The 23,117-nt window shown below is 47.5% G+C and overlaps 1 pseudogene; it reads left to right on the forward strand.

The window, feature by feature from the left end:
- Positions 1-23,117, forward strand: part of LOC109904936 (ubiquitin carboxyl-terminal hydrolase 32-like) — a 108,912-nt pseudogene that overhangs the window by 77,138 nt on the left and 8,657 nt on the right.

The raw sequence follows: 23,117 nt of genomic DNA on the forward strand, positions 1-23,117 counted from the left end.
ACAGTCACATGATAAACCAACTCACTGTTTCCGGAAGGGCTCTCTGACATGTCTGTCTGTAACACCTCTCCAGACATCACCCCTGTGCCCATGGTTAACGGGGTGGGGGTGGCAGCGCATCCTGATGGTAAGCCTGGTCTGATCTCCAACGGCATGCCCAGCTCCATGGTGCACTGCAGAGAGACCACAGAGAGAAGCCTGGCCAACGGACACGTGTCCCCCGTCCAGGACAGCCCCTTCATCGGGTACATCATCGCCATGCACAGGAAGATGGTGGGTACCACAGAATAAAATATTTTACACAATAAATGAATTAGAATAGAATGTGTTTTTATATATATATTATTTTTTGGTTTACACACTCACTCTCACTGGCCAGTTTATTAGGTACACCCATCTATTACTGTGTTGGACCCCCTTTTGTCTCCAGATCAGCCTGATTTCTTTGGGACATTCTGTTAAGGTTTCAGAAACGTTTCACAGGGATGTTGGTCCATGCTGACGCGATGGCATCACGCAGTTGCTGCAGATTAGATGGTAGTACATTCATGCTGTGAACAGCCATTCCATCTCATCCCATTATGCTCTATTGGGTTGAGGTCTGGTGCCTGACCAGGCCCCTCGAGTAAACTGAACTCGCTGTCATGTTCCAGGTGATGTTTTTCACCTCCTCAATTTGTCCAGTGTTGGTGATGGCGTGCCCACTGGAGTCGGGTCTTCTTGTTTTTAACGGATGGGACTGGAACCCATTGTGGTCGTCTGCTGCAATATCCCATCCATGACAAAGACTGACAAGTTGTGTTCCAAGATGCCGTTCTGCACACCACTGTTGTACTGCACTGTTATTAGTCTGTTTGTGGCCCGCCTGTTATCTCGAACCATTCCTGCCATTCTCCTCCGACTTCTCTCATCAACGAGCTGTTTTCACCCACAGGACTGCCGCTGACTGGATGTTTTTTGTCTGCAGCACCGTTCTCTGTAAACCCTAGACACAGTCGTGCGTGAAAAGTCCAGGAGGCTGGCAGTTTCTGAGGTACTGGATCTGGCACGCCTGACACCGACGATCATACTACGCTCAGTCGCTTGGGTGACTCGTTTTGCCCATTCTAATGTTCAATCCAACAGAAACTGAATGTCTGTCTGCTTTATATAACAAGCCAGAGATACGTGACTCTTCCTGTTTCCTGCAGCATCTTCACAAGCTCCTTTGCTGTTGTTCTGGGATTGATTTGCACTTTTCGCACCAACGTACGTTCATCTCTAGGAGACAGAACGCGTCTCCTTCCTGAGCGGTATGACGGTTGTGTGTTGCCATGGTGTTTATACTTGCGTACTATTGTTTGTACAGATGAACGTGGTACTTTCAGGTGTTTGAAAATTCCTCCCAAGGATGAACCAGACTTGTGGAGGTCTACAAAAAAAATGTATGAGGTCTTGGCTGATTCATTTTGATTTTCCCATGATGTCAAGCAAAGAGGCACTGAGTTTGAAGGTAGGCCTTGAAATACATCCACAGGTACATCTCCAATTGACTCAAATTATGTCAATTAGCCTATCAGAAGCTTCTAAAGACATCCTTTTCTGGAATTTTCCAAGGTGTTTAAAGACACAGTCAACTTAGTGTATGTAAACTTCTGACCCACTGGAATTGTGATACAGTGAAATAATCTGTCTGTAAAAAAAAAATTACTTGTGTCATGCACAAAGTAGATTTCCTAACCGACTTGCCAAAACTATAGTTTGTTAACACGAATGTGTGGAGTGGTTGAAAATGAGTTTTAATGTGTATGTGATCTTCCGACTTCAAGTGTGTGTATAGAACCAGTCAAAAGTTTGGACACACCTACTCATTTAAGGGTTTTTCTTTATTTTTACTATTTTCTACATTGTAGAATAATAGTGAAGACATCAACACTATGAAATAACACATATGGAGTCATGTAGTAACCACAAAAGTGTTAAACAAATCAAAATATAATTTAGTTTCTTCGAAGCAGCCACCCTTTGACTTGATGACAGCTTTACACACTCTTGGCATTCTCTCAACCAGCTTTATGAAGTAGTCACCTGGAATGCATTTCAATTAACAAGTGTGCCTTGTTAAAAGTTCATTTGTGGAATTTCTTTCTTCCTTAATGGGTTTGAGCCAATCAGTTGTGTTGTGACCAGGTAGGGGTGGTATACAGAAGATGGCCCTATTTGGTAAAAGACCAAGTCCATATTATGGCAAGAACAGCTCAAATAATAAGAAACGACAGTCCATTACTTTGACTGACCTTCATGTCTTAATCTGGAAAATGTCATGAACTTTGAAAGTTTCTTCAAGTGCAGTTGCAACAACCATCAAGCGCTATGATGAAACTGGCTCTCATTAGGACCGCCACAGGAAAGGAAGACCCAGAGTTACCTCTGCTGCAGAGGATAAATTCATTAGTTATCAGCCACAGAAATCGTCAATTAACTTCCCCTCAAATTGCAGCACAAATAAAGTAACAGACACATCTCAACATCAACTGTTGAGAGGAGACTGCGTGAATCAGGCCTTCATGGTCGAATTGCTGCAAAGAAACCACTACTAAAGGACACCAATAATAAGAAGAGACTTGCTTGTGCCAAAACACACGAGCAATGGACATTAGACCGGTGGAAATCTGTCCTTTGGTCTGATGAGTCCAAATTTGAGATTTTTGGTTCCATCTGCCGTGTCTTTGTGAGAACGGATGATCGCCGCATGTGTGATTCCCACCGTGAAGCATGGAGGAGGAGGTGCCATGGTGTGGCGGATGCTTTGCTAGTGACACTGTCACACTTAACCAGCATGGTTACCACAGCATTCTGCAGCGATACGCCATCCCATCTGGTTTGCACTTAGTCCCACTATCATTTGTTTTTCAACAGAACAATGACCCAACACACCTCCAGGCTGTGTAAGGGATATTTGACCAAGAAGGAGAGTGATTGAGTGCTGCATCAGATGACCTGGCTTCCACAATCACCCGACTTCAACCCAATTGAGATGGTTTTGGATGAGTTGAACCGCAGAGTGAAAGAAAAGCAGCCAACAAGTGCTCAGTGTATGTGGGAACTCCTTCAAGACTGTTGGAAAAGCAATCCAGGTGAAGCTGGTTGAGAGAATACCAAGAGTGTGCAAAGCTGTCATCAAGGCAAAGGGTGGCTACTTTGAAGAATCTCAAATATAAAATATATTTAGATTGGTTTAACACTTTTTGTTGATTCCATGTGTGTTATTTCATAGTTTTGATGTTTTCTCTAGTATTCTACAATGTAGAAAATAGTCAAAAATAAAGAAAAACACGACTGGTACTGTGTGTGTGTGTATATATGTGTGTATGTATATATATGTATGTATGTATATGTATATATATATGTATATATATGTATGTATATGTATGTATATATATGTATGTATGTGTATGTATATATATACATCCGTAGCACGCGCTCCAGCAGGTGTATCTCACTGATCATCCCTAAAGCCAACACCTCATTTGGCCGCCTTTCGTTCCAGTACTCTGCTGCCTCTGACTGGAACGAATTGCAAAAATCGCTGAAGTTGGAGACTTTTATCTCCCTCACCAACTTCAAACATCAGCTATCTGAGCAGCTAACCGATCGCTGCAGCTGTACATAGTCTATTGGTAAATAGCCCACCCTTTTCACCTACCTCATCCCCATACTGTTTTTATTTATTTACTTTTCTGCTCTTCTGCACACCAATATCTCTACCTGTACATGACCATCTGATCTTTTATCACTCCAGTGTTAATCTGCAAAATTGTAATTATTTGCCTACCTCCTCATGCCTTTTGCACACATTGTATATAGACCCCCCCTTTGTTTTCTACTGTGTTATTGACTTGTTAATTGTTTACTCCATGTGTAACTCTTTGTTGTATGCTCACACTGCTATGCTTTATCTTGGCCAGGTCGCAGTTGCAAATGAGAACTTGTTCTCAACTAGCCTACCTGGTTAAATAAAGGTGTTCTCAACTAGCCTACCTGGTTAAATAAAGGTGTTCTCAACTGGCCTACCTGGTTAAATAAAGGTGTTCTCAACTAGCCTACCTGGTTAAATAAAGGTGTTCTCAACTAGCCTACCTGGTTAAATAAAGGTGTTCTCAACTAGCCTACCTGGTTAAATAAAGGTGTTCTCAACTGGCCTACCTGGTTAAATAAAGGTGTTCTCAACTGGCCTACCTGGTTAAATAAAGGTGTTCTCAACTAGCCTACCTGGTTAAATAAAGGTGTTCTCAACTGGCCTACCTGGTTAAATAAAGGTGTTCTCAACTAGCCTACCTGGTTAAATAAAGGTGTTCTCAACTAGCCTACCTGGTTAAATAAAGGTGTTCTCAACTAGCCTACCTGGTTAAATAAAGGTGTTCTCAACTAGCCTACCTGGTTAAATAAAGGTGTTCTCAACTGGCCTACCTGGTTAAATAAAGGTGTTCTCAACTAGCCTACCTGGTTAAATAAAGGTGTTCTCAACTGGCCTACCTGGTTAAATAAAGGTGTTCTCAACTGGCCTCCCTGGTTAAATAAAGGTGTTCTCAACTGGCCTACCTGGTTAAATAAAGGTGTTCTCAACTAGCCTACCTGGTTAAATAAAGGTGTTCTCAAGTAGCCTACCTGGTTAAATAAAGGTGTTCTCAACTAGCCTACCTGGTTAAATAAAGGTGTTCTCAACTAGCCTACCTGGTTAAATAAAGGTGTTCTCAACTAGCCTACCTGGTTAAATAAAGGTGTTCTCAACTAGCCTACCTGGTTAAATAAAGGTGTTCTCAACTAGCCTACCTGGTTAAATAAAGGTGTTCTCAACTAGCCTACCTGGTTAAATAAAGGTGTTCTCAACTAGCCTACCTGGTTAAATAAAGGTGTTCTCAACTAGCCTACCTGGTTAAATAAAGGTGTTCTCAACTAGCCTACCTGGTTAAATAAAGGTGTTCTCAACTAGCCTACCTGGTTAAATAAAGGTGTTCTCAACTAGCCTACCTGGTTAAATAAAGGTGTTCTCAACTAGCCTACCTGGTTAAATAAAGGTGTTCTCAACTAGCCTACCTGGTTAAATAAAGGTGTTCTCAACTAGCCTACCTGGTTAAATAAAGGTGTTCTCAACTAGCCTACCTGGTTAAATAAAGGTGTTCTCAACTGGCCTACCTGGTTAAATATAGGTGTTCTCAACTAGCCTACCTGGTTAAATAAAGGTGTTCTCAACTAGCCTACCTGGTTAAATAAAGGTGTTCTCAACTAGCCTACCTGGTTAAATAAAGGTGTTCTCAACTGGCCTACCTGGTTAAATATAGGTGTTCTCAACTAGCCTACCTGGTTAAATAAAGGTGTTCTCAACTAGCCTACCTGGTTAAATAAAGGTGTTCTCAACTAGCCTACCTGGTTAAATAAAGGTGTTCTCAACTAGCCTACCTGGTTAAATAAAGGTGTTCTCAACTAGCCTACCTGGTTAAATAAAGGTGTTCTCAACTAGCCTACCTGGTTAAATAAAGGTTAAATATATAAAAAAATAAAAATACATATATATACATACACATATACATACACATGTATATATACATGTATATATGTGTGTGTATATATGTATATAATATATGTATATATGTGTGTGTATATGTATGTATATATATATATATCTATATATGTATATATGTGTATATGTATATGTGTATATATGTATATGTGTGTATATATGTATATAATATATATGTATATATAATATATATAGTGTGTGCTGCTATTGTGGGCAACAGGCACACTCCTAGTTGGCATTCCACACTTAAATCTCTAGATGCTGTTTTCCACTGTGCCCTTAGATTCAATTCTGGTGATTTTATTTTAGAATGCAACATTGTATCTCAGTCATTAAGAAGAGATTCAGCATTCCATTCTGTTTATTTACAAAGCGCTCCTGCACAATTTTCCCAAAATGTATCTGACAACACTGGTCAAGGTCACAACAATAGAATGCAGTAACAAGAGCACAATACTGAGTCGTGCTCGAGGTTCCAATGGTGGCTTCTGATTTAGGGAGACCTGCATTTTTGTTTTTTATGCTCCTGAGATGTGGATGTGTTGCAGGGGGGAGGCTCAGGGTTTAATGCGAGGCTCAGAGTTGAGGTGGGGGGGCTCAGGGTTGAATGCGAGGCTCAGGGTTGAATGCGAGGCTCAGGGTTGAGGTGGGGGTGCTCAGCTTTGAATGTGAGGCTCAGGGTTGAGGTGGGGGTGCTCAGAATTGAATGCGAGGCTCAGGGTTGAGGTGGGGGTGCTCAGGATGGAATGCGAGGCTCAGGGTTGAGGTGGGGGTGCTCAGAGTTGAGGTGGGGGTGCTCAGGGTTGAATGCGAGGCTCAGGGTTGAGGTGGGGGTCGTCAGGGTTGAATGCGAGGCTCAGGGTTGAGGTGGGGGTGCTCAGAGTTGAATGCGAGGCTCAGGGTTGAGGTGGGGGTGCTCAGGGTTGAATGTGAGGCTCAGGGTTGAGGTGTTGGTGCTCAGGGTTGAATGCGAGGCTCAGGGTTTGAGGTGGGGGTGCTCAGGGTTGAATGCGAGGCACAGAGTTGAGGTGGGGGTGCTCAGGGTTGAATGCGAGGCTCAGAGTTGAGGTGGGGGTGCTCAGGGATGAATGTGAGGCTCAGGATTGAGGTGGGGGTGCTCAGGGTTGAATGCGAGGCTCAGGGTTGAATGAGAGGCTCAGGGTTGAGGTGTTGGTGCTCAGGGTTGAATGCGAGGCTCAGGGTTGAGGTGGGGGTGCTCAGGGTTGAATGCGAGGCTCAGGGTTGAGGTGGGGGTGCTCAGAATTGAATGCGAGGCTCAGGGTTGAGGTGGGGGTGCTCAGGCTTGAATGCGAGGCTCAGGGTTGAGGTGGGGGTGCTCATGGTTGAATGCGAGGCTCAGGGTTGAGGTGGGGGTGCTCAGGATTGAATGTGAGGCTCAGGGTTGAGGTGGGGAGGCTCAGGATTGAATGCGAGGCTCAGGGTTGAGGTGGGGGTGCTCAGGGTTGAATGCGAGGCTCAGGGTTGAGGTGGGGGTGCTCAGGGTTGAATGCGAGGCTCAGGGTTGAGGTGGGGGTGCTCTAAGTGAAGGTTGGCGTTGTTTTTATGATCATGTTTCATAATGTAGTATTTTGTGTTTTGTACTGATGTTTGTATTGTGAGGTTTTTTTCAACCCTGTTGAAGTTAAATATATAGCAGGAGAGTATAGTATCAATGAGGAAATACATTTCTCATGTTTCGGTATCGAGGTTCGTAGTTCTGACTGTTTCTTAAAAGTGTTTTTTTTATTCCTGTGTGTCTTCCTGTAGATGCGGACAGAGTTGTATTTCCTGTCCAGTCAGAAGAACCGTGCCAGTCTGTTTGGGATGCCCCTGATCGTTCCCTGTACGGTTCACACCAGTCAGAAGGACCTGTACGATGCTGTCTGGATACAGGTGGCCCGTCTGGCCAGCCCTCTGCCTCCGCAAGAGGCCAGCAACCATGCACAGGACTGGTCAGTACCCCACACACACACACACACACACGCCACACACACACACAGGGCTAGTCGGCAAGTCTCCACTTGATTGACTGAACAGGGTTATTATGGCGATTCAGGAAGTCTCCCGTTGATGGGAAGGTTCTTTTATTGACTGAAGCTGATATTGTTTTGTAGGTTGTTAGTGATGTCATGTGTGTGTTATGCCCCTACTACAGTGATGACAGTATGGGCTACCAGTACCCCTTCACACTGAGGGTGGTGGGGAAGGATGGCAACTCGTGTGCCTGGTGTCCCTGGTACAGGTGAGGCCTCCTCCATCATCATCATCATCATCATCATCATCATCATCATCATCAAAACACACACTTCTCTTCTATTACTGTATCCATCTCATGTTTGGAAAATGGCGTGAGGTGTGGGGGGGAAATGGCGTGGGGTGTGGGGGGGAAATGGCGTGGGGTGTGGGGGGGAAATGGCGTGGGGTGTGGGGGGGAAATGGCGTGGGGTGTGGGGGGGAAATGGCGTGGGGTGTGGGGGGGAAATGGCGTGGGGTGTGGGGGGAAAACGGCGTGGGGTGTGGGGGGGAAATGGTGTGGGGTGTGGGGGGGAAACGGCGTGGGGTGTGGGGGGGAAACGGCGTGGGGTGTGGGGGGGAAACGGCGTGAGGTGTGGGGGGGAAATGGCGTGTGTGGGGAGGAAAATGGCGTGTGTGGGGAGGAAAATGGCGTGTGTGGGGTAAATGGCGTGTGTGGGGGGGGGGGATTGGTGTGTGTGGGGGGGAAATTACGTGGGGTGTGGGGGGGGAAACGGCGTGGGGTGTGGGGGGGAAACGGCGTGGGGTGTGGGGGGGGAAACGGCGTGGGGTGTGGGGGGGAAATGGCGTGTGTGGTGGGGAAACGGCGTGTGTGGGGGGGAAATGGCGTGTGTGGGGAGGAAAATGGCGTGTGTGGGGTAAATGGCGTGTGTGTGTGGGGGGGGGGGGATTGGTGTGTGCGGGGGGGAAATGGCGTGTGTGTGGGGGGGGGGATTGGCGTGTGTGGGGGGGGGGAAAATGGCGTGGGGGGGGTGGATTGGCGTGTGTGTAGGGGAAATGGCATGTGTGGGGGGGTAAATGGCGTGGGGTGTGGGGGGAAAACGGCGTGGGGTGTGGGGGGGAAATGGTGTGGGGTGGAAATGGTGTGGGGTGTGGGGGGGAAACGGCGTGAGGTGTGGGGGGGAAACGGCGTGGGGTGTGGGGGGGAAACGGCGTGGGGTGTGGGGGGTAAACGGCGTGGGGTGTGGGGGGAAAACGGCGTGGGGTGTGGGGGGGAAATGGTGTGGGGTGTGGGGGGGAAACGGCGTGAGGTGTGGGGGGTAAACGGCGTGGGGTGTGGGGGGGAAACGGCGTGGGGTGTGGGGGGTAAACGGCGTGGGGTGTGGGGGGGAAATGGCGTGTGTGGGGAGGAAAATGGCGTGTGTGGGGAGGAAAATGGCGTGTGTGGGGTAAATGGCGTGTGTGGGGGGGGGGGGATTGGTGTGTGTGGGGGGGAAATTACGTGGGGTGTGGGGGGGAAACGGCGTGGGGTGTGGGGGAGAAACGGCGTGGGGTGTGGGGGGGAAACGGCGTGGGGTGTGGGGGGGAAATGGCGTGTGTGGTGGGGGAAACGGCGTGTGTGGGGGGGAAATGGCGTGTGTGGGGAGGAAAATGGCGTGTGTGGGGTAAATGGCGTGTGTGTGGGGGGGGGGGGGGGGATTGGTGTGTGCGGGGGGGAAATGGCGTGTGTGTGGGGGGGGGGATTGGCGTGTGTGGGGGGGAAATGGCGTGTGTGGGGGGTGGATTGGCGTGTGTGTAGGGGAAATGGCATGTGTGGGGGGGGGGGGGGGGGGTGGCGTTGTGTGTAGGGGAAATGGCGTGTGTGGGGGGGGGAATGGCGTGTGTGCGGGGAATGGCGTGTGTGTGGGGGAATGGCATGTGTGGGGGGGAATGGCGTGTGTGGGGGGGGAATGGCGTGTGTGGGGGGGGGGAATGGCGGTGTGGGGGGGGGGGGGGGGAATGGCGTTGTGTGTGGGTGGAATGGCGTGTGTGTGGGGGGGGGGGAATTGGCGTGGTGTGTGGGGGGGGGGAATGGCGTGTGTGGGGGGGGAATGGCGTGTGTGTGGGAGGGAATGGCGTGTGTGTGGGGGGGAATGGCGTGTGTGGGGGGGGGGAGGGGAATGGCGTGTGTGTGGGGGGGGAATGGCGTGTGTGTGGGGGGGGAATGGGTGTGGGGGGGAAATGGCGTGTGTGGGGGGGGAATGGCGTGTGTGGGGGGGGCATGGCGTGTGTGGGGGGGGGGAAATGGCGTGTGTGTGGGGGGGAAAATGGCGTGTGTGTGGGGGGGAAATGGCGTGTGTGGGGGGAAAATGGCGTGTGTGGGGGGAAAATGGCGTGTGTGGGGGGAAACGGAGTGTGTGGGGGAAAATGGCGTGTGTGTTGGTACCATCTCTGTGCTTCTGCTCGTGTGTGTTACTGTGTGTTACTGTGTGTGACTGTGTGTGACTGTGTGTTACTGTGTGTGACTGTGTGTGACTGTGTGTTACTGTGTGTGTTCAGGTTCTGTCGAGGCTGTGCGGTGGACTGTACGGAGGACAGGGCCTCGGTAGGAAACGCCTGCATAGCTGTCGACTGGGACCCGACAGCCCTGCACCTCCGCTACCAGACTTCACAGGAGAGGGTAATGTTCCCGTAGCCGAGGCTTTCTATATAAAGCAGGCAAACAGGCATCGAGGCATTCAGTTACTGTTTGATTGAATGTTAGAATGGGCATAAGGAATGACAAGAGCGCGTGGTAGGATCATCAGTGGTAGGATCATCAGTGGTAGGATCATCAGTGGTAGGATCATCAGTGGTAGGATCATCAGTGCCATGCGTGCTGGATCCACTATCTCATAAACGGCTGACCTCCTGGGCTTTTTACGTACGACGGTGTCTCGGGTTTTCCCGAGAACGGTGCTGCAAACGAAACAAATCCAGTCCTGTGGGCAAAAAAACGCTCGTTGATGAGGGAAGTCGGAGGAGAATGGCAAGAATCGTGCAAGCTTACAGGCGGACCACGAACAGATAAATAACGGCACAGAATCAATCATTCAATCAAATGTATTTATAAAGCCGTGCTTACATCAGCTGATATCTCAAAGTGCTGTACAGAAACCCAGCCTAAAACCCCAAACAGCAAGCAATGCAGGTGTAGAAGCACGGTGGCTAGGAAAAACTCCCTAGAAAGGCCAAAACCTAGGAAGAAACCTAGAGAGGAACCAGGCTCTGAGGGGTGGCCAGTCCTCTTCTGGCTGTGCCGGGTGGAGATTATAACAGAACATAGCCAAGATGTTCAAAAGTTCATAGATGCCCAGCAGGGTCAGATGATAATAATCACAGTGGTTGTAGAGGGTGCAACAGGTCAGCACCTCCAGGAGTAAATGTCAGAACAGCGTCTCAGGTCCTTGTCACGGAAGGGATATTGCAGCAGACGACCACACTGGGTTCCACTCCTATCCGCTAAAAACAAGAAGAACCGACTCCAGTGGGCACGCGACCACCAACACTGGACAATTGAGGAGTGGAAAAACATTGCCTGGTCCCCAACGAATCCTAGTCCCTGTTGTGTCATGCTGATGGCAGTCAGGATTGGGCGTAAGCAACATGAGTTCATGGCCCCGTCCTGCCTGGTGTCAACGGTACAGGCTGGTGGCGGTGGGGTACTGGTGTGGGGAATGTTTTCCTAGCACACGTTAGGTCCCTTGATACCAATTGAGCAACAGTTGAACGCCACACCTTGTAGAATCCATTCCCTGAAGAACTCAGGCTGTTCCGGAGACAAAGTTGGATCCGACCCAGTACTAGATGGGTGTACCTAATAAACTGGCCACTGAGTGTATATCATATAGCATTTTCTACAGCCCTATACATACTGGAGCCGTACAGCCTTATACACCTCCCTCTACCAGACAGGAGAGGGTCAGTCATCAGATCCTATAGGAAAAGATTACGTCCACACAGGAGATATGTTGAGTATAGAGAGAAGCATGATGGCACCAGAGACCTTTACCCAGATCAAATCAGATCAAGGCTTCCCATCTCCCCTGGCTCTGTCCCTGATCTAAGCAATGTAGTGAGGAGCAGAGTCACAGGCCCCTCTCCATCTGTCCCGTCTAACCCTCTTCTCCCTGTCTCCATCTAACCCCCTTCTCCCTGTCTCTCTCTGTTCCGTCTAACCCCCTTCTCCCTGTCTCCGTCTAACCCCCTTCTCCCTGTCTCCGTCTAACCCCCTTGTCCCTGTCTCCGTCTAACCCCCTTGTCCCTGTCTCCGTCTAACCCCCTTGTCCCTGTCTCCGTCTAACCCCCTTGTCCCTGTCTCCGTCTAACCCCCTTGTCCCTGTCTCCGTCTAACCCCCTTGTCCCTGTCTCCGTCTAACCCCCTTGTCCCTGTCTCCGTCTAACCCCCTTGTCCCTGTCTCCGTCTAACCCCCTTGTCCCTGTCTCCGTCTAACCCCCTTGTCCCTGTCTCCGTCTAACCCCCTTGTCCCTGTCTCCGTCTAACCCCCTTGTCCCTGTCTCCGTCTAACCCCCTTGTCCCTGTCTCCGTCTAACCCCCTTGTCCCTGACTCCGTCTAACCCCCTTGTCCCTGACTCCGTCTAACCCCCTTGTCCCTGTCTCCGTCTAACCCCCTTGTCCCTGTGTCCGTCTAACCCCCTTTTCCCTGTCTCCGTCTAACCCCCTTCTCCCTGTCTCCATCTAACCCCCTTCTCCCTGTCTCCATCTAACCCCCTTTTCCCTGTCTCCATCTAACCCCCTTCTCCCTGTCTCCATCTAACCCCCTTTTCCCTGTCTCCATCTAACCCCCTTTTCCCTGTCTCCATCTGTCCCGTCTAACCCCCTTTTCCCTGTCTCTATCTGTCCCGTCTAACCCCCTTCTCCCTGTCTCCGTCTAACCCCCTTCTCCCTGTCTCCGTCTAACCCCCTTTCCCCCTGTCTCCATCTAACCCCCTTCTCCCTGTCTCCATCTAACCCCCTTCTCCCTGTCTCCATCTAACCCCCTTCTCCCTGTCTCCATCTAACCCCCTTCTCCCTGTCTCCATCTAACCCCCTTCTCCCTGTCTCCATCTAACCCCCTTCTCCATGTCTCCATCTAACCCCCTTCTCCATGTCTCCATCTAACCCCCTTCTCCATGTCTCCATCTAACCCCCTTCCCCCTGTCTCCATCTAACCCCCTTCCCCCTGTCTCCATCTAACCCCTGCTCCCTGTCTCCATCTAACCCCCTTCTCCCTGTCTCCATCTAACCCCCTTTTCCCTGTCTCCATCTGTTCCGTCTAACCCCCTTCTCCCTGTCTCTCTGTCCCACCTAACCCCCTTCTCCCTGTCTCTCTCTCTAGATAGTAGAGGAGCACTGTAGCGTGCAGCAGAGTCGCAGGGCACAGGCAGAGCCCATCAGTCTAGACAGTTGTCTGAAGGCCTTCACCAGTGAGGAGGAGCTGGGAGAGGATGAGCTCTACTACTGCTCCAAGTGCAAGACCCACCGCCTGGCCACCAAGAAACTGGACCTGTGGAGGCTACCGCCTATACTGGTCAGAACACTGACACACACACTGTCTACTGTAGTTAGATGTTAAGAGGCAGCCACCCATACTGGTCAGAACACTGACACACACACGCGCACTGTAGTTAGATGTAATGAGTATACCAGATACTAGTGTTGCCCAGTATACCCAAACTTTGCTACTTTTTCGATATGAGAAGATGAAAAACGGTTCGGTACAAGATGTGTCTCACGTCATGTACGGATTGAGAGGATCCAGTCTGTCTAGTATTTGTCTGAATCTTCTCTCGGGGACAGTAGTAAGCTAGCCAGGCTATTTGTCTTCTCTCGGGGGCAGTAGTCAGCTAGCCAGGCTACTTGTCTTCTCTAGGGGGTGGTAGTGAGCTAGCCAGGCTACTTGTCTTCTCAAGGGGGGCAGGAGTAAGCTAGCCAGGCTACTTGTCTTCTCTAGGGGGCAGTAGTGAGCTAGCCAGGCTACTTGTCTTCTCTAGGGGGCAGTAGTAAGCTAGCCAGGCTAATTGTCTTCTCTAGGGGGCAGTAGTAAGCTAGCCAGGCTACTTGTGCATGTAGATGACACAGCCCGAGCCACATTTGATAAGCAAGTGAGAGGAGAGAGAATTCCGACAGCATGGCTTCTTCTAAGGAACACATCATACCTCCACTCCCACAGCTTGTCCATTGGACTTAATGCTGTACACTCCACAGAACTGGGATTTACAGAAGAGTGGCCAGAAAAAAAACGTTGCTTAAAGAAAAAAAGAAGCAAACACATTTGGTGTTTGCCAAAAGGCATGTGGGAGTCTCCCCAAACATATGGAAGAAGGTACTCTGTTCAGATGAGACTAAAATATAGCTTTTTTGGCCATCAAGGAAAAAGCTATGTCTGGCGCAAACCCAACACCTTTCATCACCCCGAGAACCCCATCCCCACAGTGAAGCATGCTGTGGGGATGTTTTGTGTTGTGTGAATCAAATGATACAATCCCCCCGAAAAATATATTTTAATTCCAGGTTGTGGGGCAACAAAATAGGAAAAATGCCAAGGGGGGGAGGGGGGTGAATACCTGTAAACCTAGTGGTCAAACTGACAATTTTTCCAATCGTTTTTCCACCATTCATTTTTCCCATAGTGGATTTTAGAAACACTTAAAATAAGGGCTGTGTTTCATGTAATGTTTACCCTGGCGTGACATTTTGAGAACCGTGGAAATCTCTCTCTCTTCTAAAATCCCCTATTGGAAAAATGATTGGAACCATTTTCCTGTATGACCGCTAGGTTTTATGGGTATTATGACTTCTACTGTGGTACTCTGTGGTCTGTCAGTATTAGACAGAATGTCGTGACCCCCACCCGCCTGTGGCGAAAACAACCTGTGGTTACTTCATTTGGCTCACAGCAAAAAAACTTGACTTTTTTCAAGTACAATTTTGTTGTTGTCTGCTTGTTTTAGTAAATAACATAACTACATTTTAAGAAAAGTACAACATGTCTCAAGAGGACTTTTCAACATTGCCTGCTCCCGAGCGTTTTCACTCCTTAGAAAAACGTAGTATTCTAGGGCTTCCCTCGGGCCCATTTTCTTGACGGTGCTAGCAGCCACGTGACTGAGTGCTAGCTAGCTACCGACCGGAACATAAAGCTTGCCAAGACCAACAACACAAAAAAAAACTGACTATAAATTAGTGAGTGGAGTTACAAACAGATTATACTTAAACAAGTTAAATATCTTACTTGTGATTAAATGTTTTCCACAAACATATTGTATTTACGTGTAGCCTACCGGGCCCCACATTTCCAAGTCTCTCACGCCATCTGTACTTTACCTTCTATAATGTTTATATATTTGTCAACTTTTACATCACTACATTACCCAAAAAAGGTCATGTACTTTTTACTCCGTACAATTTCCCTGACACCCAAAAGTACTCGTTACATTTTGAGTGGAAAATGGTCCAATTCACACACTTACCAAGAGAACATCCCTGGTCATCCCTACTGCCTCTGATCTGGAGGACTCACTAAACAGAGAACATCCCTGGTCATACCTACTGCCTCTGATCTGGAGGACTCACTTACCAAGAGAACATCCCTGGTCATCCGTACTGCCTCTGATCTGGAGGACTCACTAAACAGAGAACATCCCTGGTCCTCCCTACTGCCTCTGATCTGGAGGACTCACTAAACAGAGAACATCCCTGGTCATCACTACTGCCTCTGATCTGGAGGACTCACTTACCAAGAGAACATTCCTGGTCATCCCTACTGCCTCTGATCTGGAGGACTCACTAAACAGAGAACATCCCTGGTCATCCCTACAGCCTCTGATCTGTTGGACTCACTAAACAGAGAACATCCCTGTTTATCACTACTGCCTCTGATCTGTTGGACTCACTTACCAAGAGAACATCCCTGGTCATCCTTACTGCCTCTGATCTGGAGGACTAACTAAACAGAGAACATCCCTGGTCATCACTACTGCCTCTGATCTGGAGGACTCACTTACCAAGAGAACATCCCTGGTCCTCCCTACTGCCTCTGATCTGGCAGATTCAAATTGTATTTGTCACATGCGACGAATACAACAGGTGTAGTAGACCTTACAGTGAAATGCTGAATACAACAGGTGTAGTAGACCTTACAGTGAAATGCTGAATACAACAGGTGTAGTAGACCTTACAGTGAAATGCTGAATACAACAGGTGTAGCCCTTACAGTGAAATGCTGAATACAACAGGTGTAGCCCTTACAGTGAAATGCTGAATACAACAGGTGTAGCCCTTACAGTGAAATGCTGAATACAACAGGTGTAGCCCTTACAGTGAAATGCTGAATACAACAGGTGTAGACCTTACAGTGAAATGCTGAATACAACAGGTGTAGCCCTTACAGTGAAATGCTGAATACAACAGGTGTAGCCCTTACAGTGAAATGCTGAATACAACAGGTGTAGCCCTTACAGTGAAATGCTGAATACAACAGGTGTAGTAGACCTTACAGTGAAATGATGAATACAACAGGTGTAGCCCTTACAGTGAAATGCTGAATACAACAGGTGTAGCCCTTACAGTGAAATGCTGAATACAACAGGTGTAGCCCTTACAGTGAAATGCTGAATACAACAGGTGTAGCCCTTACAGTGAAATGCTGAATACAACAGGTGTAGCCCTTACAGTGAAATGCTGAATACAACAGGTGTAGCCCTTACAGTGAAATGCTGAATACAACAGGTGTAGCCCTTACAGTGAAATGCTGAATACAACAGGTGTAGCCCTTACAGTGAAATGCTGAATACAACAGGTGTAGCCCTTACAGTGAAATGCTGAATACAACAGGTGTAGCCCTTACAGTGAAATGCTGAATACAACAGGTGTAGCCCTTACAGTGAAATGCTGAATACAACAGGTGTAGCCCTTACAGTGAAATGCTGAATACAACAGGTGTAGACCTTACAGTGAAATGCTGAATACAACAGGTGTAGCCCTTACAGTGAAATGCTGAATACAACAGGTGTAGCCCTTACAGTGAAATGCTGAATACAACAGGTGTAGCCCTTACAGTGAAATGCTGAATACAACAGGTGTAGACCTTACAGTGAAATGCTGAATACAACAGGTGTAGCCCTTACAGTGAAATGCTGAATACAACAGGTGTAGCCCTTACAGTGAAATGCTGAATACAACAGGTGTAGCCCTTACAGTGAAATGCTGAATACAACAGGTGTAGCCCTTACAGTGAAATGCTGAATACAACAGGTGTAGCCCTTACAGTGAAATGCTGAATACAACAGGTGTAGCCCTTACAGTGAAATGCTGAATACAACAGGTGTAGCCCTTACAGTGAAATGCTGAATACAACAGGTGTAGCCCTTACAGTGAAATGCTGAATACAACAGGTGTAGCCCTTACAGTGAAATGCTGAATACAACAGGTGTAGCCCTTACAGTGAAATGCTTACTTACAAGCCTACAAGCCTTAACCAACAATGCAGTTTAAAAAAATTAAAGTTAAGAGATATAACAAATAATTAAAGAGCAACAGTAAATAACAATAGTGGGGCGATATACAGGGGGTGCCGGTACAGAGTCATTGTCAATGTGTGGGGGCACCGGTGTCGAGGTAATTTAGGTAATATGTCACTAAACACAAATGCTTTGTTTTGTGAAATGTGTTTGAGTGTGCCCCTGGCTATCGTGCCGTCTGGTTTGCTTAATATAAGGAATTTGAAATGGTTTATACTTTTGATACTTAAGTACACTTTCATATTATAGTTATCGATCATATTATAATAATAGATCATATTATAGTGTAGTGTATAGATACTTAAGTACAGGCCAGCAGCATACCACTCTGCATCCCACTGCTGACTTGCTTCTGAAGCGAAGCAGGGATGGTCCTGTCGGTCACTAGATGGGAGACCAGATGCTGCTGGAAGAGGTGTTGGAGGGCCAGTAGGAGGCACCCTTTCCTCTAGTCTAAAAAACAAATATCCCAATGACCCAGGGCAGTGATTGGGGACATTGCCCTGTATAGGGTGCCATCAGACTTGAGTTAAAGTTAAGATACCTTAATAGGAAATGACTCAAAAGTCACTCTATTTAATACTACTTGAGGAAAAGCTGGAAAGTATTTGGTTTTAAATATACCAAAAGTACTACAAGTAAATGGAATTGCTCAAATGTTTGTATTTTATTTTACCAGGGAAGTTGACTGAGAACATATTCTCATTTACAGCAACGACCTGGGGAATAGTTACAGGGGAGAGGAGGGGGGGATGAATGAGTAAAAATTAAGTTGGGGATAATTAGGTGACCATGATGGTTTGAGGTCCAGATTGGGAATTTAGCCAGGATACCGGGGTTAACACCCCTACTCTTACGATAAGTGCCATGGAATCCACAGAGAGTCAGTGTAACAGTATCATTTTAAACCGTCCCCTCGCCCATACCCGGGCGCGAACCAGGGACTCTCTGCACACATCAACAACAGTCACCCTCCGAAGCATCGTTACTCATCGCTCCACAAAAGTCGCAGCCCTTGCAGAGCAAGGGGAACTACTACTTCAAGGTCTCAGAGCAAGTGACGTCACCAATTGAAACGCTATTTAGCGCACACCGCTAACTAAGCTAGCAGTTTCACATCCGTTACATCAGGAACCCCCATTTAACGTCCCATCCGAAATACGGCACCCTATACAGGGCAATGTCCCCAATCACTGCCCTGGGTCATTGGGATATTTGTTTTTTAGACTAGAGGAAAGAGTGCCTCCTACTGGCCTCCTTTTAGGCGTGTTTTAGGCGTGTTTTAGGTGTGTTTTTGGCGTGTTTTAGGCGTGTTTTTGGCGTGTTTTAGGCGTGTTTTAGGTGTGTTTTTGGCGTGTTTTAGGCGTGTTTTTGGCGTGTTTTAGGCGTGTTTTGTTATTTCTGTATGAAAAAAAATCGACAACGAGGTTGACTCTTTGACCCCCATTTGTAAATGAATATTTGTTTTCCCCAATTTATGGCCGTGGTCGAGGGGAATTATTTATTACGTGAATATCGACTCGGAGTAAGGGGAGTAATAGTCGAATGCCATGCGAGCCAATCAGAAACAAATATTCAATGCTGTGGTATAATTAGCTATAATGAATCATAGGTCTAATAAATATCATGTCATATGACCCAATATGTCCAAAGATTAGCAAATTAACCCCTGATGTGTATCAAATTACATATATTTTTTTAAATAGTTAAGATAGAATTGTACACTTTATTTTCTATGCTCTGCGTCTCAGGAATGGTTTTGCATCAGGAACATTTAAGATATCCCTTGTATTATTTAACGTGATGTTTTATTTGTTAAAGAACTGAACATAGAAAACATTCTGTGTGTTATTTTTAGTTGGTCAACCAGTTATCATGTTGTTTCTATGCTCTGCGTCTCAGGAATGGTTTTGCATCAGGAACATTTAAGATGTTCTTGTACTAATCGTGTTTTATTTGTTAAAGAACTGAATATAGAAAACATTCTGTGTGTTATTTTTAGTTGGTCAACCAGTTATCAACATGTTGTTCAATGTTCAGAAAAGTAAAGCCCAGTGGTTTTTCTGTGATTTTAAGATAATAGGCTTTCTTTCTTTTTATTTTTTTGCTGTGGTTTCAAATATTGTTTATATATTGCGTTTTGATATTGAGTATCGTGATACTATACCAGGTATTGAAGTAAAAATTCTGGTATTGTCACAACACTACCAGATACTGTAGTTAGATGTTATGAGGCTACCAGATACTGTAGTTAGATGTTATGAGGAAGTAGTGCTCTATAGAGAATAGGGTGCCATTTGGGAGGTACGTTATGTTTTTCAGAACACCCACAGGATGGGGCACTTGATACACTACTACATAGCACCCAGCCTCACTATATAGCACCCAGCCTCACTACATAACAGCCACCATCACTACATATCACCCAGCCTCACTACATATCACCCAGCCTCACTACATATCACCCAGCCTCACTACATAGCACCCAGCCTCACTACATAGCACCCAGCCTCACTACATAGCACCCAGCCTCACTACATAGCAGCCACCACCACTACATAGCACCCACCATCACTACATAGCACCCACCATCACTACATAGCAACCACCACCACTACATAGCACCCAGCCTCACTACATAGCAGCCAGCCTCACTACATAGCACCCAGCATCACTACATAACAGCCACCATCACTACATAGCACCCACCATCACTACATAGCACCCACCATCCCTACATAGCACCCACCATCACTACATAGCACCCACCACCACTACATAGTACCCACCATCACTACATAGCACCCAGCCTCACTACATAGCACCCAGCATCACTACATAGCAGCCACCATCACTACATAACAGCCACCATCACTACATAGCACCCAGCCTCACTACATAGCACCCAGCCTCACTACATAGCACCCAGCCTCACTACATAGCACCCAGCCTCACTACATAGCAGCCACCGCCACTACATAACAGCCACCATCACTACATAACAGCCACCATCACTACATAGCAGCCACCATCACTACATAGCACCCACCATCCCTACATAGCACCCACCATCACTACATAACAGCCACCACCACTACATAGCACCCACCACCACTACATAGCACCCACCACTACATAGCACCCACCATCACTACATAGCAGCCACCACCACTACATAGCACCCACCACTACATAACACCCACCATCACTACATAGCAGCCACCACCACTACATAGCACCCTCCATCACTACATAACAGCCAGCCTCACTACATAGCACCCACCATCACTACATAACAGCCACCACCACTACATAGCAGCCACCATCACTACATAGCACCCACCACTACATAACAGCCACCACCACTACATAGCACCCACCACTACATAACAGCCACCACCACTACATAGCACCCACCACCACTACATAACAGCCACCACCACTACATAGCAGCCACCATCACTACATAGCACCCACCACTACATAGCAGCCACCACCACTACATAGCACCCTCCATCACTACATAACAGCCAGCCTCACTACATAGCACCCACCATCACTACATAACAGCCACCACCACTACATAGCAGCCACCATCACTACATAGCACCCACCACTACATAACAGCCACCACCACTACATAGCACCCACCACTACATAACAGCCACCACCACTACATAGCACCCTCCATCACTACATAACAGCCAGCCTCACTACATAGCACCCACCACCACTACATAACAGCCACCACCACTACATAGCAGCCACCATCACTACATAGCACCCACCACTACATAACAGCCACCACCACTACATAGCACCCTCCATCACTACATAACAGCCAGCCTCACTACATAGCACCCACCACCACTACATAACAGCCACCATCACTACATAGCACCCAGCCTCACTACATAGCACCCAGCCTCACTACATAGCACCCAGCCTCACTACATAGCACCCAGCCTCACTACATAGCACCCAGCCTCACTACATAGCACCCAGCCTCACTACATAGCACCCAGCCTCACTACATAGCACCCAGCCTCACTACATAACAGCCACCATCACTACATAACACCCAGCCTCACTACATAGCACCCAGCCTCACTACATAGCACCCAGCCTCACTACATAACAGCCACCATCACTACATAACACCCAGCCTCACTACATAGCACCCAGCCTCACTACATAGCACCCAGCCTCACTACATAGCACCCAGCCTCACTACATAGCACCCAGCCTCACTACATAGCACCCAGCCTCACTACATAGCACCCAGCCTCACTACATAGCACCCAGCCTCACTACATAGCACCCAGCCTCACTACATAGCACCCAGCCTCACTACATAGCACCCAGCCTCACTACATAGCACCCAGCCTCACTACATAGCACCCAGCCTCACTACATAACAGCCACCACCACTACATAGCACCCAGCCTCACTACATAGCACCCAGCCTCACTACATAGCACCCACCACTACATAACAGCCACCACCACTACATAGCACCCAGCCTCACTACATAGCACCCAGCCTCACTACATAGCACCCAGCCTCACTACATAGCACCCAGCCTCACTACATAGCACCCAGCCTCACTACATAGCACCCAGCCTCACTACATAGCACACAGCCTCACTACATAGCACCCAGCCTCACTACATAGCACACAGCCTCACTACATAGCACCCAGCCTCACTACATAGCACCCAGCCTCACTACATAGCACCCAGCCTCACTACATAGCACCCAGCCTCACTACATAGCACCCAGCCTCACTACATAGCACCCAGCCTCACTACATAGCACCCAGCCTCACTACATAGCACCCAGCCTCACTACATAGCACCCAGCCTCACTACATAGCACCCAGCCTCACTACATAGCACCCACCACTACATAACAGCCACCACCACTACATAGCACCCAGCCTCACTACATAGCACCCACCACTACATAACAGCCACCACCACTACATAGCACCCAGCCTCACTACATAGCATCCAGCCTCACTACATAGCACCCAGCTTCACTACATAGCACCCAGCCTCACTACATAGTATGACTGAAACACAGTATGACTGAAACACAGTATGACTGAAACACAGTATGACTGAAACACAGTATGACTGAAACACAGTATGACTGAAACACAGTATGACTGAAACACAGTATGACTGAAACACAGTATGACTGAAACACAGTATACTTTACACCACTATTTCCTGTATTATTTGTATTTATTATTATTATTTATTAAAAGAGCAAGAGCTCATTATTAGCAATGTAAACAGACGTGTCTACATCAATGTTTCATATTAGTTGATGTTGTTGCTTGGCTCTGCGTTGCAGATAGTACACCTGAAGAGGTTCCAGTTTGTGAACGGCCGCTGGATCAAGTCTCAGAAGATCGTCCAGTTTCCCAGAGAGAGGTTTGACCCTAGTGTTTACCTGGCTCCCCGGGAGGCGGGGCTTAACGGGCTACACAGTCTGCAGAGCCGCAGCGAGGGGGAGGAGCTACTGAGGATAGGAGGAGGAGAAACGGTCTCCTCCATCTCCGCCCCTGCTGGGTTCCTCAACATCCTCAAAGGTCTGATGTCATCCTGTCTACATCCCAAATGGGACCCTAATCCCCTTTATAGTATTTTACTTGCTATATTGTATTTACTTTGCCATCTTGGCCTTTTTTGCCTTTACCTCCCTTCTCACCTCATTTGCTCACATTGTATATAGACTTGTTTATACTGCATTATTGACTGTATGTTTGTTTTTACTCCATGTGTAACTCTGTGTCGTTTTATCTGTCGAACTGCTTTGCTTTATCTTGGCCAGGTCGCAATTGTAAATGAGAACTTGTTCTCAACTTGCCTACCTGGTTAAATAAAGGTAAAATAAAATAAAATAAAATAAATAAATAGTGCATAGTCCCTATGGACCCTGGTCAAATGTAGTGCACTATATAGGGAATAGGGTGCTATCTGTCTCGCTCCTGGTTGTGTTTCATCACTTCACCTGTGTCAAGTGACTGTTGCTT

Source organism: Oncorhynchus kisutch, linkage group LG15, assembly GCF_002021735.2.
Source record: "Oncorhynchus kisutch isolate 150728-3 linkage group LG15, Okis_V2, whole genome shotgun sequence".
NCBI classification, from domain to species: Eukaryota; Metazoa; Chordata; class Actinopteri; order Salmoniformes; family Salmonidae; genus Oncorhynchus; species Oncorhynchus kisutch.